At 45.5% G+C, this 15875-nt stretch overlaps 1 protein-coding gene across 3 annotated transcripts in view; it reads left to right on the top strand.

The window, feature by feature from the left end:
• JAZF1 (JAZF zinc finger 1) overlaps positions 1 to 15875 on the top strand; it is a 520205-nt gene that overhangs the window by 338602 nt on the left and 165728 nt on the right. The gene's annotated exons all lie outside the window — the stretch shown is intronic.

The following is a 15875-nucleotide window of genomic DNA, read 5'->3' as shown; positions in this document are numbered from 1 at the left end:
GCAGTGGTTGAGAGTCCGCCTGCCGATGCAGGGGACGCGGGTTCGTGCCCCGGTCTGGGAGGATCCCGCATGCCGCGGAGCGGCTGGGCCCGTGAGCCATGGCCGCTGAGCCTGCGTGTCCGGAGCCTGTGCTCCACAACGGGAGAGGCCACGACAGTGAGAGGCCCGCGTACCGCAAAAAAAAAAAAAAAAAAAAAAAAAGATTACAGCCATAGTGTGGTTTTTGCCATTTTGGAAAGTAGCAATAACGGTTAACTTGTACATCTACAAATAATACTCAAATGAACTCTTTGGTCCTCATATTTTTCAAAATCCTTCCACTTACACTCTGATAGCTCTAAAGAACAGTTATTTTAGCCTGCCCTAACCTTTTTTAGAGATGGCAACAAGCAGTAAGATACCCACAGGTAAAGAAAAGGAGGATGGCGACTACTTGGGTAATTTAGATTTGGCTGAATAATACTACTTTGCAGAGTAACATCTGAGTTTAGGTGGTTCTTTCTTATTGAACTTGGGCCTCTTTTGATGAAGGTCATTTCCAACGATGAAATAAATATTCACATAAACTAATTAACAAATACGGAGAGTAAACAAAATTCCATTGTACCCTCTTTGTGATCACCTAGGTTTCAATATAGAAACAGGCTCCCTCAACAACTCAGCGATTAACTTGGAAGCTTTGTTGTACTTGTTCAGTAAAGGCCTGGAGCCTCCCTTCTTCCCACCCCGTACTGCAGGGAAAGAAAGCAGGCTTCGGGGCTGAATCCCAGCCTTCCACCAAGTACTTGGTGTTACCTTGGATGAGTCATTTACACCACCGCCCCTTCCTTTGTGTCCTTAGCTGTAAAATGGGAAATGTCGTATCTGTTGTGCAGAGCAGTTATGAGTATGATCTGAGATCGGGTAAGCACGGAGCCTGTTGAGCACGGGCTTTAGGCGTGCGGGCTCAGTAGTTGTGACTCGCACGTTCTAGAGCGCAGGCTCAGGAGTTGTGGTGCATGGGCTTAGCTTCTTCGTGGCATGGGGGTTCTTCCTGGACCAGGGCTCGAACCCATGTCCTCTGCATTGGCAGGTGGATTCTTAACCACTGTGCCACCAGGGAAGTCCCCTTCTGCTTCTTGTATTAACTTAGGTCTATATTGCACTGGACAGACTGAAGTTCTGAGACAAGTCTTCTCCCCACTCTCACCACCCCTGTGGCCATTTCTCTGCTCTTCAGAAGCCCTGGCATGACGTCTTGGGCAATGTTTCCTAGACTTCTGCCTTTCATGGGCAAGTAAAATTTTACCAAAAAACTTCATCAATGCACTGATACTTTTTATTTTGCCAATTGAAGATTTACCCAAAAAAAATAAATAAATAACATCTACTGTCAACATCATTTCACAAGAGATGGGATGTTTTTATAACCTGAAGAGGGTATAAGCTGCAAGTAAGAACTGTCCTCCTCATTGTTTCATCTCTCGTCAGAGATCAGAAACAGTCCGGGGACCAGCATTTTGGAGCCACTTTTTCCTGACGCCTGACACCAAGAAAGATGATTTCCTTCTTCACTGTGGAAGCAACTCCACCCTCCAAGTGAGCCCCTGTGGCAGCAGCCCCTGAGACTGGCACGGGGATGAGTCAGGAGGGCTGTCCATTCAGGCTGTTTCTCCAGGGACAGGAGACAGGCCATCACCCCCTGACAAGCCTGCTCAGCTGTTTCCATTTAGGGGCCTGAGTCTGTGGTGAGCCTGGGGCTTGGAGACTTTCCCCAGCCCTAAATGCCCATAAATCAGAGTCTGTTTTTAAACACGGGTAGTGGAAAAAGACACACTGGTGAATAGGGCAAAAGGTGTGAAGCCCACTTGGGGCAGCAAATCACATCAGTTTTGACCTGATCAATCAGTGGAAAACTGAGGTAGGAGGTATATGTGACTTCTCCGACTTCAGCCACTCTGTGGACATCTCTTTCTAACCACTCAGCATTGAGGAGCCCCTTGTTCCATTTCCCATGCTATTCATTTGAAAAATACTTGATTTGGTTCTGTTCAGTTGAGAGAACCTTTAGTAAGCGACTACTAGGTATAGAGGACTGTGTCAGGGGTAGGGCGCTGGGTCTGTAAACGCTGGTTGGTCTCCATGGTAATTATTCTTTTTATAAATATACAAATTATAAAAGCCATTTACATTTGTACACTTGGAAAAAATAGCATTTGCATTGGTGCTTTATATCGTTACACTAATGACATGGGTGCTGTTGACAGGACTCCCCTGCACCGAGGATTTCTCATCACCTGTACGTTCTAGGGGGATGCATTATTCAACATACATCTTGTGCATATGTTAGAGGCTTGCCAGTCTTTAGGAGGAACCTGGGGCTTGAGGGGAGAAGGTGCTGATATGGGTTCTAGATCAGGCTCTTATTGGGCCACAAGTGCCCAGGACTGCTGCTTTGGTGCATGAAACGTTAAAAGTTCTGTGTCGGGCTTCCCTGGTGGCGCAGTGGTTGAGAGTCCGCCTGCCGATGGAGGGGACACGGGTTCGTGCCCCGGTCCGGGAAGATCCCACATGCCGCGGAGCGGCTGGGCCCGTGAGCCATGGCCGCTGAGCCTGCGCGTCCGGAGCCTGTGCTCCTCAACGGGAGAGGCCGCAACAGTGAGAGGCCCACATACCGCAAAAAAAAAAAAAGAATGGGAACAAAATGTCTTCAGAGAAGACTATCACTCGTAAGTGGAGTTTCTTCAGCAGTGACGTGACGAAGAATAGCCCTGGGAAGTCGCCATGCTGAGTGGACACTGTTGGTGGGAGGCTGGGTCAGGACGGCAGGGCTATAGGAAGGTGTGAGGGGACGACCCTGTCATTGTCCCAAGGTTGTCACATGCAGAGAAGTACTGGGCTGTAGCTATAGTCACTTTCTCTGTGGTGTAGGCTTTCTCTTCCTGCAGAGGCTTGGCCATCTTATAAGGAGGAACCCCAACCTATGATTCAGTGGGACATGGCTCTTTAGGAAGTAGTTGGACTATGGAATCTCTGCCAGGGGCTACAGAGTGCTTCGGGTGCCCCGATATGGTGTTGCCCCTGTAGATGATAAATTCCTTCAGGACAAAGATTCTGTTTTATCTACCGTATAATCCGTCAAGTTGCAGACTCAGGACCTTGAATGTCAGGTGAGAGAAAGTGAGCCCTTTAATCTCTCTTGGAAGTCTGGTAAAGATTTCATCACCACTTCCTAACAGGCCTCTCTGGAGCCCCCAGAGCACTCTCTCCACGGCACCAGCAGTACTTTTCCAGCGACGCAGGATTCATCATGCGCTGCCCTGTGCGGTATCAGTTGGCTACTTATTGTTTATCACCAGCTAGTGTTCTCTTGTGCCTCAGTATCCTCAACTGTAAGATGAGAATAAAAATGATAGGATTGCTTTGAGGCCTAGATGAGTATGTGTGTGTGCGTGTGCATACGCATGCGTGCACACACACATATACACACACACGTATTCGTGTATATGCACATATACCTACATATAGCTTCCCCTCCAGCCTCAATCTCACCAAAATCCTCCCTTTTCCACTCTGACCTGGCCTTTCTGAAGGCCTCTTTCCCATGGTGTCACCATGTTTTTCTCTCCTCTAGAACTTCTAATGAGCTGTCCTCCCTTCCTAGACACCTCTTTTGCTTCCTCGCCTGGCTATCTGCTATTCTTCCTTCAACATAAATATCATCTCTTCTGAGAAACCTTTCCTGATTCTCCAAGCCTAGGTTAATCTGGTGCCCCTTCCAGTGCTCATTCCTTAGCCCAGCATCTGTCCAGAGCATTTGTCACATTGGATTGTAATTGTCTGTCTGCTTGTCAGCCCCTCTCCCACGAAACTGTCAGCTCCATGAGAGCAGGAACACTGTCATTCTGGTCCCCTTCACCTGCAGCGTCTAGCCCGGCTCATGAACAGACACTTGAAAATACTTTTATAAGTGAACGAGTGGGTGGGTGAAGACAGGCTGCTCAGCAAAGTCTCTCCTCAGGAATTAAGTTTGGTTCATGAGTGGATCCAAGCTCCGTGATCACATGTGGTATATTGTCTGCCTAAGCTGTTTTATTCCTGCTAATGTTGTATACATGATACCTTGCACTGGGTATTATTTAGACACCAGGAATCTGGAATTTCAGAATTTACTTCTACGAGATAGCACCTTGATTTTCACGCAAAGCTCTGGTTTTTCTCATGAAGAGAAACACAATTGCAAAATTGCTTTGAATTGCTTTTAGGCTCTTCTATGATATTTTGAGAAACAGCTTTGGCAGGAGTTCAGTTTTGTCCATAATAGTGAAGGCATAGCAATAGGAATGACCTCGTGAATCAATTGCTGTGTATGTTGGGAAGGGGAGAGGAAGTGAGTAGAGTCATTAGCAATTCAAAATTATCTGTAGACTTATAGTGCTTTACAGTCTGACTCATGTCTTTCTCATGAAACTCCCTCAAGACCATTCTAGGCCATGGCAGTCTTGTCTAGGTTTGACCTTACATTGTAGCTTGTGCTACCCCTTCCTGTCATCGTTACTGTATACCATTAGTTATCCTTCCAGTGTGTTGTCATGTATCCTTAGCTAAAGTACAGGCTCCCGGAGAACACGGACTTCATCGCCCATGTTTTTCAATATCTCTTAGTGTCATGGGAAGCTTTATGTACTAAATGAGTACTCAGTCATTTTTTAATGAAAAGTGAAATATTAAGCAAAATGTATAGGTTATAATAAGTGAAAAGATAAGACTGACTTCAAATTTTTTAAAAAATATGCAAAGAAGACTAAAAGGAAATACAGCAAAAGCACAAGCTGAACTATGTTTCAGTAGTTGATGGTGGGCAGTCAGAATGGCCATCATCAAAAAATCTACAGACAGCAAATGCTGGAGAGGGTGTGGAGAAAAGGGAACCCTCTTGCACTGTTGGTGGGAATGTAAATTGATACAGCCACTATGCAGAACAGTAGGGAGGTTCCTTAAAAAACTGAAAATGGAACTACCATACGACCCAGCAATCCCACTACTGGGCATATACCCTGAGAAAACCATAATTCAAAAAGAGTCATGTACCACAATGTTCATTGCAGCTCTGTTTACAATAGCCAGGACATGGAAGCTACCTAAGTGTCCATTGACAGATGAATGGATAAAGAAGATGTGGCACACATATACAATGGAATATTGCTCAGCCATAAAAAGAAACGAAATTGAGTTATTTGTATTGAGGTGGATGGACCTAGAGTCTGTCATACAGAGTGAAGTAAGTCAGGAAGAGAAAAACAAATACCGTATGCTAACACATATATATGGAATCTAAAAAAAACTGGTCTGAAGAACCTAGGGGCAGGATAGGAATTAAGACGCAGACGTACAGAATGGACTTGGGGACACGGGAGGGGGAAGAGTAAGCTGGGACGAAGTGAGAGTGGCATGGACATATATACACTACCAAATGTAAAATAGATAGCTAGTGGGAAGCAGCCGCATAGCACAGGGAGATCAGCTCGGTGCTTTGTGACCACCTAGAGCAGTGGGATAGGGAGGGTGGGAGGGAGATGCAAGAGAGAGGGGATATGGGGATATATGTTTATGTATAGCTGATTCACTTTGTTATAGAGCAGAAACTAACACACCATTGTAAAGCAATTATACCCCAATAAAGATGTTAAAAAGAAATAGTCGATGGTGGGTAACTTTAATTTTCTAGATTTTTCTACGTTTTCTACAATCATCATTTTTTATTATGAACAAAACCCCACAAATGTTATTATTTTTAAAGAAGATTTTTCTGCCCTATTTAGTGTTAGAAACTGTGGCCACCCCTTGTTGGCAGGTAGAAGCAGATGTTGGGGTTCAACCATCTCATTGTAGCACAGTTTACCCATTTGTTAGGATGAGTAGGATAAGGTTGTGCCGACTGCATTCTTTTGATGGAAATTTGAAAATATTTTGTCTGGAAAAGCAGTTAAGGGCAGTGGTGCCATGGTGTGTATTTGGAGCTATGCCTAAAAACTGAGAAGTTACGTAATGCTGAGAAATTAGGATAATAACCCAATTTTCTTAACAAATCCCTTAAAAATATCTTCGTGGCAGTATTGCACAGTCCTCCCTGATTCATCCAAAGCGTATCCTTAGGTCTTTGAGACTGGATTTCATAGAAAGTAACTGCTAGCTGGTGTGGCTCTGATCGCAGTCACGCTTTATTGAGTCTGTCTTGTGTCACATGCCACTTCCATTATCTTATTTCCCCTTCACAGCAACCAGAGGAGACAGGGATTGCTATTTATTCATATTTTATTGATGAGGAACCTGCAACTGAGAGAGGTTAATCCGTTTGCCAGAAGTGGCCCAGCCCAGTAAGGGGCCAAGCCAATGCTTATGGACTGCTGCCATGCCTGCAGCCCTCTGCTAGGAGCCCATGCCACCAAGAAGCCAAACGACCTCTAGAGAGGGAGGATATAAAGAGATGAAAAAACCAAGTGATAAAGATTCAGGGACACTTTGGGAGCACAGAAGAAGAAGTGGTCAGGATGCCTCAGCTTGGTGCTCAGTGACCTCTGTTTTCCACCCTACACCCGCCACTCATGTCCTTGTCCGTCTTATGCCCACCATACTCACACACTTCCCGTGTCAACAGGTCACAGGGGCCTTTCCTGCCCATCGCTGTCCAGCTGTTAACAATGATCATTAGCATTTGTGTGTCCTTAATATGCACTGAGTCATCACTTTTACACATGATTTCATTGATCCTTCACGACTATGATATGAAAGGGATTATCCCTTCTTTCCAGATGAAGAAAATGAGGGCTTGAGAGCTCGGATAACGTGCTCAGATGTACAGTTGGGAAGTGACGGGCCTGGGAATTCAGTCCGGTTCTGTCTGATTCCCGGGCCCGTGACCTTAAGCACTGCCGTCAGTGCATTTATGCCCATGTTTGTGTGCCGTCAGCGCTTGTCCTGAAAGGCAAAGGCTGCCTCCAGGGAAGCCCCTCCTGTGTCCCCCCGCAGGAGAGCTCCCATGGCCCTTGGAAGCCTTTCTCCGCTTCTCCCATGCTTTATGGTGCCAGGGCCCCTGAGCTCTCTGGGGTGCACCAGTGCCCCCAAGTGCTTTGCAGGAGACACTCCATCCAACCTGGGGTTCTGCAAGATGGAGGATTTCTGGCCTCCATCCTTCACCAGGTAGCTCCTGGGTGTGCTTGGGAAGAAAAATGTACTTTTGAAATTCCAGAGAACCAGGTTCTTTTTCTGCTTCCTCCCTTCCTCTGTCAGACTTAATAGAGGGAGGTATGGTTGGTATTTGAATGCCAGTTTCATTTCACTTTTAAATAATCAATACATTTCAGTAAGTCTCCTACCTGGAGTCTCAGGTGCCAGGTAAGAAGAAATGCTCACCCAGCAGTTGCCAGTGCTTGAAAACGGTGACATTTATCAGAGGTATTATCACCGATACAATTGGAGTACAAATGCCAATATCACAGTTAAGCTGCCGGCCAGTATACATGTTCCTTGATACGGCAGCCGCTTCCGTCCTCACTTCTGTTTCCACAGTGAGTCTGTGGTTGAGAAAACAGTTGGAGTTCTTTAAATGCTGCAGAATGACAGATCATGGTAATATTAGCATGCAGGTCCGTTTTGCTTTGGGGCCCCCTATGTGTCATGATACTTGTAGCCACAAGATGTCAGTGTGGTATCAGTCCTGGGTGTCAGAATGAAAACCGCGGCCCTCAGTTTGTAAGTCAGAAGAGGAAGAGGAAGACATGGTCCAGGGGGTTGGCTCGCCTCACCTGTTTCCTCGCTCGGGCTGTGGTGTCCATCCACAGGCTGCCTTGCCAATTAGTTTTCCCTGTGCAGTTTTCCATTGGTTCACACCTCATCAGGAGGCTTTTCTTAGTTCTCTCTCCAAATGCAGATACTTTCTTACCTCCTACTTATGCACAAATAACCTCAGAAATCCCGCCATTTTGGTGTTACCTCAGCACTTTAAAACATCTGCAAGAGGATATAAGTAACAGCACAGTTTTCCCTCATTCTAACGAGGGTTTTTAAGTAGGTGGGGATGGGGGAAAAATAGTATCTCTAGTCATAGTACTGTTAGGGTTTTCTTTCCTTTCTTAGTCTCTTTTTATTTTTTGGTCAAAGCTTAACCTCCAGAGAAAAAAGTAGGAGCTTGTATTAACTGTGCAAAGCAAGCAAAAGAGGGGAAAATAGGGCTCAGGAAAGAACACAGTTGTGTGGAGGCCCTGGTGTGCTCCTACAGCCTTCATAGGGAGGGAGGTGTGTTATGGCCATTTTCCTGATGAAGAAAGATGATATGTCCTTCCCAGCGTTAGTTAATTAGTAAACGAGTGCCAGAGCCTAGATTTGGACCTGGGTCTGTTTGTCTCCAGAGCCTGTGCCTGGTAACATTACTTAAAAAAAAAATTTTTTTTTTATTGAGGTATAGTTGATTTGCCATATTATATGTTTCAGTTATACAACATAGTAATTCTTTTTTTTTTTTTTTTTTTTGTGGTACGCGGGCCTCTCACTGTTGTGGCCTCTCCCGTTGCGGAGCACAGGCTCTGGACGCGCAGGCTCAGCAGCCATGGCTCATGGGCCCAGCCGCTCCACGGCATGTGGGATCCTCCCAGACTGGGGCACGAACCCGTGTCCCCTGCATCGGCAGGTGGACTCTCAACCACTGCGCCACCAGGGAAGCCCAGTAATTCATTATTTTTAAACGTTATACTCCATTCATAGTTATGATTGGTACTGTTACTCTTGTTTGACTGTCTGCATCATAAAAGAAATGAGGAGTAACCTGAATAATCCATGGCCATACGAGTCAGCAAATATCTGTTGAGTCCTGGCTACATGGAAGATACCGTGTTGTGAAGAATACCAAGACCTATTAAATATATTCTCTGCCCTCAAGAAGCAAAACAAAGTTAAGGAGAGGGACGGAAAAAGACATGGACACACAGGTCAGTGGAAAACAATCAGAGAGCAGTGGCATTTCCTTGGAATGATGGAGAGCAAAGCAGAGGGCAGGGCTCTGGTCCAGCACTAGTTCTATCCCTCCTATGGGCTCTTTATTATGTCAGCCTGAAATCTACTAAATGAAAAGATGTTACTAAGGTGGCCTCTGCCTTGACTTTCTGTGGCTCTAGGATGGAATCTGAGAAGGGGTGGCTAAATCCACGCCACCAGAGGTTGCCACCGATGCATGCCTTTGTAACCCAGACACGGTAAGATTACACTTAATCCTCTCTTTCGGTGGTCTGGTCCAAGGAGGACAGGTTAAAGCAAGCCAGGAGGCATGGCCTGGTATGGCAGGGCTGTTTCCAGTTTCCCAGCCCATGGCTTAGATGTGGAGGAGAACAGATTTGAAGCTTCTGGAAAGATTTGGTAGCAGAAATAGCAGAATGCTTCTGGCTTACAACTTTAGAAGTACTATGTCAGTGTAAAGAACTTGGCCAGGACGAATGGAGGAGCCACAAGGATGACTGGACATTTGAAAAATAAGACCTGAGATCAGAGGTTAGAGAAACGGGTTATGTAACCTGGAGCTCCTCGGAGGTGATGTTGGCAGACTTCTTCTAGAACAGGGCTCTCAGTATCTCAGTACAGAGAGCAGTGACTGACCCTGTTTGTCCATATCGGATGAGGACTGACTCCAGCTGAGCCAAGAAAATTCTAGATTTGATCCATGAAAAAGTCTTCCCCATGCGGCAGCTGTGAAACACAGAATATATCATGGAGAGAAGTTGATAGAATTTTCTTTTTTTCTCGTCTTAAAAAAAACAACAACAGAATACAGTAGAACTGTTTAATAATTATGGTGCTGGAGGACAGGCTTAACTTCATATTATAGAATATGTTGTATCCGGCTCCTGCTGTAAGTGTTTGGTTTGAGTGGGACGTGATTGGCCCAGAGAATATCAGGTTTCATATAACAGTGAATGATACTTTTTACAATAATGGGTCTAGAGAGGATGACCATATCATTTTTCTTTGAATCTGTAACAGTTTGGAGAGTGAAATGGGGTGCTATTAATAATATCCTTGGGTGTACGGTTCTGTGTTTAAAGAAGTCAAAAACAGCGCCGGTCCTTCTTGAATGTAGGGTATCTGGCTGAAGAGGCAGCACAGAAACCTCCACCAGGTTGAATAATGGTGTGTGCTCGTGAAGGGACCAGCCTCCCTGCCCCTTTTCTTCCTGTTTCCTTCCTGATATCATATGTATAGTAGTATATATTCGCTTATTTCCTTATTGACCCTTATCCTTTCTAGAATATAAAGTCCACAACAGAGGGGATTTTTCTCTTTTTTGTTCACTGCTGTATTTCTAGTGCCTGGAGTAGTACCTGGCACATAGTAGGTGTTCAGTCGATATTTGTGGAGTGAAAGAATGAATGAGGTAAAAGTAAACAGAGAACCCCTGGGCTGCGTTTAGGACTTTTATGGGCCCTTTGGGGATGGGTTTGGATTTGACTCCACCGAGAGGTGGCGGGAACGAGATAGTAGCACAGATAAAGACAAGGAGGAACCAACTAGGTACACGCTGTTGGTGTAGAAATCAAACCAGTGAGCTCTCAGTTTTACTTCTTCAACTCCCAAATGATGTCCCCTTGCCCCCCCACCCCCATCCTTACTCACGTGGCCTGGGCAAGACCCCAGGAGGAGATGTCGGCAGAAGGCTGGCCACCACACACATTGCTCTTGGTACTGGCGTTCAAACAGCTGAGTGAAAATAGCCCTCCTCAGGAACGTGTGGGCAGCCGTGAACGCCCCACTATTGCAGGGATTAACTTGCAGTTTATGGGTCGTCTAGGCCTCTTAGCCCCTCTTTTCCTGCACTCCCATTCCAGCGGGTTCACCAGCTGTTTTTAACTCCTTTGGAGGTTGGATGACGTAAGAAATCAGTATGTTAATCTCTGCGACTTCAGGAATCATCGCTGAGTTAGAGAGGCCCCGGGAGCAAGGGGAATGGGTGTTAACCTCTGCCCAAATGCAGTCCAGTCTGAAGCAAAGAAGGGACGTAGGCAGTACCCATGTGGCTTGCTGGGGAGGCACAGGTGGCCCTCTGTCTGTCCCCGTGCCTTGAAATTCCACCTTTCAGTTCCCTCCTGTGGGCTCAGAGGCTCTTTTTTTTTTTGTCATCGTTAAAATGCCTCTGCCCTTCGGAAGAGGCACATCCTAAGGCCACTTGCAGCTAACACGTGAAGGGCTCTAGCTGGGTTTAAGGCTCCATGGGAATGGGAGTGTGATGAAACGTGGAAGGCCTCTGGTGGATGAGAAGGGAGAGGAGACCGGGAGCCTGGGGAGGAGGTGGGACCAAGTTCATGTCCTTCACAGTTTTCCTCGAGGGACAGTCCTGAGGTGGGGGAGGGTGTCCCCTCCATGGTAACAGAGCTAACAGTCCCAGGAGGCTCAGACAAAAAGGATCCATGGCAACTCGTGGATGAGGGTGTGTTTCAGACCTGCTTTCAGCATGGCATCCTTATGGAAACAAACACCAGTCTTTTAGGGGATCTGGGGGTGGAGATGTGTGTGTGTGTGTGTGTGTGTGTGTGTGTGTGTATGGTTTTCATAGTTTCAGATTTTGAAATATTTCACGAATATTTCAAGCATACAGAAAATAATGCAACAGACACCCACCAGTGTATCTACCACTTTGCTTTAACGGATGTCTCAGAGTATCAGTGTCCTAAGTTTTTAAAACAACATCTTATTTTAGAATAGTTTGAAATTTACAGGAAAATTTCAGACAGTACAGTTATATATTCCCACACCCAGTCTTCTCTCTTACGAACACCTCACATTAGCATAGTATACTTGTCACAATTATGAACCAAACTGATAAGTAACTAAAGTTCATACTTTATTCAGATTTCCTTAGTGTTTACCTAATGTCCTTTTTTCTGTTCCAGAATCCCATCTAAGATACCACATTACATTTGGCCATTATGTCATTTCCTAGAGCCATTATGTCACTCTGGCTGTATGTAAAAGTAGGGCTGTATAATTATTGTGTGGGTGAGTCCTCCGTCTTCATGCCCCTCTCTTCCTGATAACAGAGGTCTTTTTCAGAAGCCACCATTTCCTGTTTACTTCTGCTCCAGAAACTCCTCACAGATGAACTGTTTTACAACCCCAAAGTATTCAGTTTTCTGACACCCAGATTTATCAGTGCTGGCTAGAATCCAGAGGACTGATAACTAGCTACGGAGAGAATAGCCCTGCTCAGGTGACTGTCGCGATTCCATTTGTGCCGCTCTTCAGTGGCTCCTGTGATTGGAGGGCAGTGGGAAGGGTTGACAAGAATTCCTCCTTCCTGTTTCTGGGAACCAGTAACCAGTACACTCGTGGGAAAACCTGGTGCACTGGGCATTTTCCTTATTCCTTACCTTTGTCTCTTAAGAAAGAAATCTCTTAACTGAGAGCAGTCGAAGAAAGAGTGCATTTTTTTCCTAAGAAATTCTAGTACAGCGTCTATTTGGGTGGCTATTAGAAGCTTGGATTTTAAACCACTGTATTTTTACAGCTGTCGAATCTAGTGCTTGAGCTGATTTCACAAGCAGCCACGGGTTTGTTTTCTGTCCGAAGTCTGCCACTGGTGCTCTGGGAAAACTTGATCTTGGGCCTATTTCTAGGAAAGTGTTCTGTAATTTTTACTTACACGTTGATGCCGTCTGTTGTTCTTGCTGGCCACACCTTAATCCTGCATGGGCATGATTCAGATACTTAAGCTGTGAAAATTAAAGGCTCCTGATGGAGTTGGGAGTCCAGAGGGGTGGTGTCCTTGGCCCTGGTCTGTGGCCAGCAGTCCCTTCCTGTGACGTTCCCCACAGTATTACGGCCCTTGGCCACACAGTCAGAGATGCCTGCAGCTGTCACGTGTTCCTATGTGCCGCCTAATCTAAGATTACTAGGCAGCTTCAGTCGTTTTCAGTGCAGTGGTTCTGGAAGCATTTGCATCACCTGGGAACTTGTTAGAATTGCATCTTCTCAGGGGTGGCGCCCAACAGGCTTGAGCTGTAACAGGCCCTCCACCTGATTCGAATGCACATCCAATGCGAAAAGCACTGTCAGTGTGTAACGCATGCTGACGCCCCTCCTATCTCTACCCCCACTTCTCCCGTCATTGAACAGCATTTTTTATTCATTCAATTAATATTCAGTGAGCAGGCACTGTGCTGGGTGCCAGGGCGGGGCTGGGTGCCAGGGGTGGGGGGGATCAAGGATGAGCCAGCCACAGTGCGTGTCCTCGGGGCGCTGGAATCAGCAGCCCTGGGTGCATATCAGAATCACCTGAAGAGCTTTTCAAAATCCAGGTGACTTCACTTAGTGGATCTTTCATCCCAGATCAATTAAATTGGAATCGCCCAGGTGTAAACTAGTTTATAAAGCCCCCCAGTGAGAAACAGTGGCCTGATGGGAGAGAAGCTGGTCGGGCAGCTCCGGAGCGATGTGGTGTGAAGTTGGGGGTGAGTGGAGGGTGCAGTGGGAGCAGACGGGAGGGTTACTTTACCCAGGCTGCGGCGGGGATAGTGAAGGAGGGGACGTATCTGCAAAGTTTTTCTCAAAGTTTTATTTAAAAGAAGGTAACGACATGGTTTAAATATGGATCCACGTGTGATTTCAGGACAAGTAGTAGAGGAGGATCTCAGGAGAGTTGCTTTCTCCTGCAGTGCGTGTGATTCATGCTCCCTGTGTGCGGCTTAACTCTCAATGGCAGCGGCAGAGGGCAGTCAGGGCCACACCCAGAGTGGACAGCCTGCCCTTTCATCTGTATGCCTTCAATGGAAACGCCTGTGCAGGCTTTGTCTTCTGGGCTGCTTGGACACCTAGAGCTCCCAGCCCGCTCCTAGCTGTTGCTAGAGGGGCAGCTCAGGAGCGTAACCCACACCCTTCATGGGTCTTCAGCGGCCATCCCATCAATAACAAAATTTCTTCCCAAGGATTTTGGTCGATCTTTCCATGCTTTCAGAGGTTTTTTTAAGAAGTAAAGATGTTTATATAATAGATAATTCCTTTTTCATGAGTCTCTCCATGATTCAGAAGGTCAGGTGGGGAGATTTAATACGAAATATTAGCTGTCTTTGCCAGTTGCTGTCCCCTGTTACCATGCTGTAAGCCCGAAATAGGAGCAACCTGTTTTCAATGACAGATCAAAATTTAGTGCGAGGTGGACAGTCCAGAATGAAGACTTTCTGACACAGTGAATGAAATACATACCAGTGCATTTCTGGTTGTGATTTAGCTGACCAAGTAGTTCAGTTATAATTATATTATTCTTACTCCTGGAGATCATTACTCTGAATGAAAAATGCTTCCGTGTCCAGACTATTAAGATGTGGATGGTGAACATTATTTAAAACAAAAAAAGTTTTTTTTCTTTCTGAACTGTTAAGCAGCTTTTTGAGCACGTGGAGGCTAGAAGATGGTTGTTAGCATTTAAAATTAAATGAAAACTTGGAAATATTTTTTGGTGTAAAAAATAAACTCGACTGTAAATTATTGTATGCTGCTTTCTGGTCCCTTAAGCCCCTTATAGTGTAATGGGGGGGACACGTCTAGTAAATATACAGTCGACGTAAATCTGAGGATATGACTATTATAAAAGGGAATTGAAGAGCAGGGCTGTGGGGAACAGGCCAGTGAGGTTTGTGTATCATTTATATGAAGGACATATCAGTGCTCTTGGGGATCGGAATACCTTTTAATGGTAAGTGTAGGTTTGATCTGATCTCTGGATCACTGTGTTGTTTTCCATTGGCAAATATTTCTCTGGGCCCTGATTACCGAGGTGTTAGAAGAACTTAAAACGTCCTCTCACCCTCGGGTTTAAAAGGCCAAGTGTTTATAAGGGACAAAGATGGTGTAAACATCTGGCAAACCGAATAGTGTTCTCATTAGGACACCTCCCTCCCTGCCTTTCATGTAAGAAAACCGAGGTTGATGTTTGTTGTGTTGAGAAACCCTTGAGTGAATCAGCATTTTCAAGAGACTCAGTATGAAATGAATGCTGTCTCCACCTTATCACCTCCACCTCTTCATGCAATACAGGGATGAAATAATTCTGTTGAGCAATGCATTTGAGGACCCAAAAGTTTAAACCGAGACTTCACTAGGAGTCATTGGAGTAAATCTGAAATGTAAACTTTCAAGAGACTGTAATTGAATAGATTTAACCTATATTTATGGAACGGAGAAATCTCTAGGTGATTGTCTTTTTTTCTCTTCTCTAAGGACCTTTCTTAAAGTCTGCAGGTCTCTTGTCTGTTGACTTGATTGATGAATATTTTTGCCCACTGAAATTGGCCATTAATTATTTCCTTGAGTTGCAGCAATAATTATATCTTTCAAGTAAAATGTAATTAGCATAATAAGCAGACAACACCCTGCCAGGTGATGCAGGATTGTTGGGGAGCTAGTTAGTCACCGCCAGAGGTAGCCGGGTTACCACGCGGTGGTAAGCAGCAGTTGTCTGGAGCTGACTCCCAGCACTTACATTTAGAAGAAATAGACTAGGTCACCCCAGAGTGGGAATTTTGATGAAGTAGCTCTATAGCCACCATTGTTAGAAAATACTGCCTCCTGGCATATACTTGTGATGTCATTTTGATAATGAAGAATCCTCTTACCTTTCACTCATTTACTGATCCTCTCAGTGATCACAGTTACGTGCCAGCCTCCGCGCTAAGTGCGGGGGACAAAGAGAAACCGGGCGCTGGCTTTGGAGAAGCTGAGTCTGCTGGGACATAAACATTTTAAAGCATAATTCATCCTTTTAATAGAGGTGTGTACTAGGGTGAGTTCTACGAAGTAGGTTCCTGGAGTGCTTTGGAGGGGAGGTACCCTTTGTAGTGGACTTTGGAGCATGAATCTGA

The sequence above is a fragment of the Stenella coeruleoalba genome (assembly GCF_951394435.1).
Source record: "Stenella coeruleoalba genome assembly, chromosome: 9".
NCBI classification, from domain to species: Eukaryota; Metazoa; Chordata; class Mammalia; order Artiodactyla; family Delphinidae; genus Stenella; species Stenella coeruleoalba.
The sequence above is the reverse complement of the archived record's forward strand: the minus strand, read 5'-3'. Positions and strand labels throughout refer to the sequence as shown.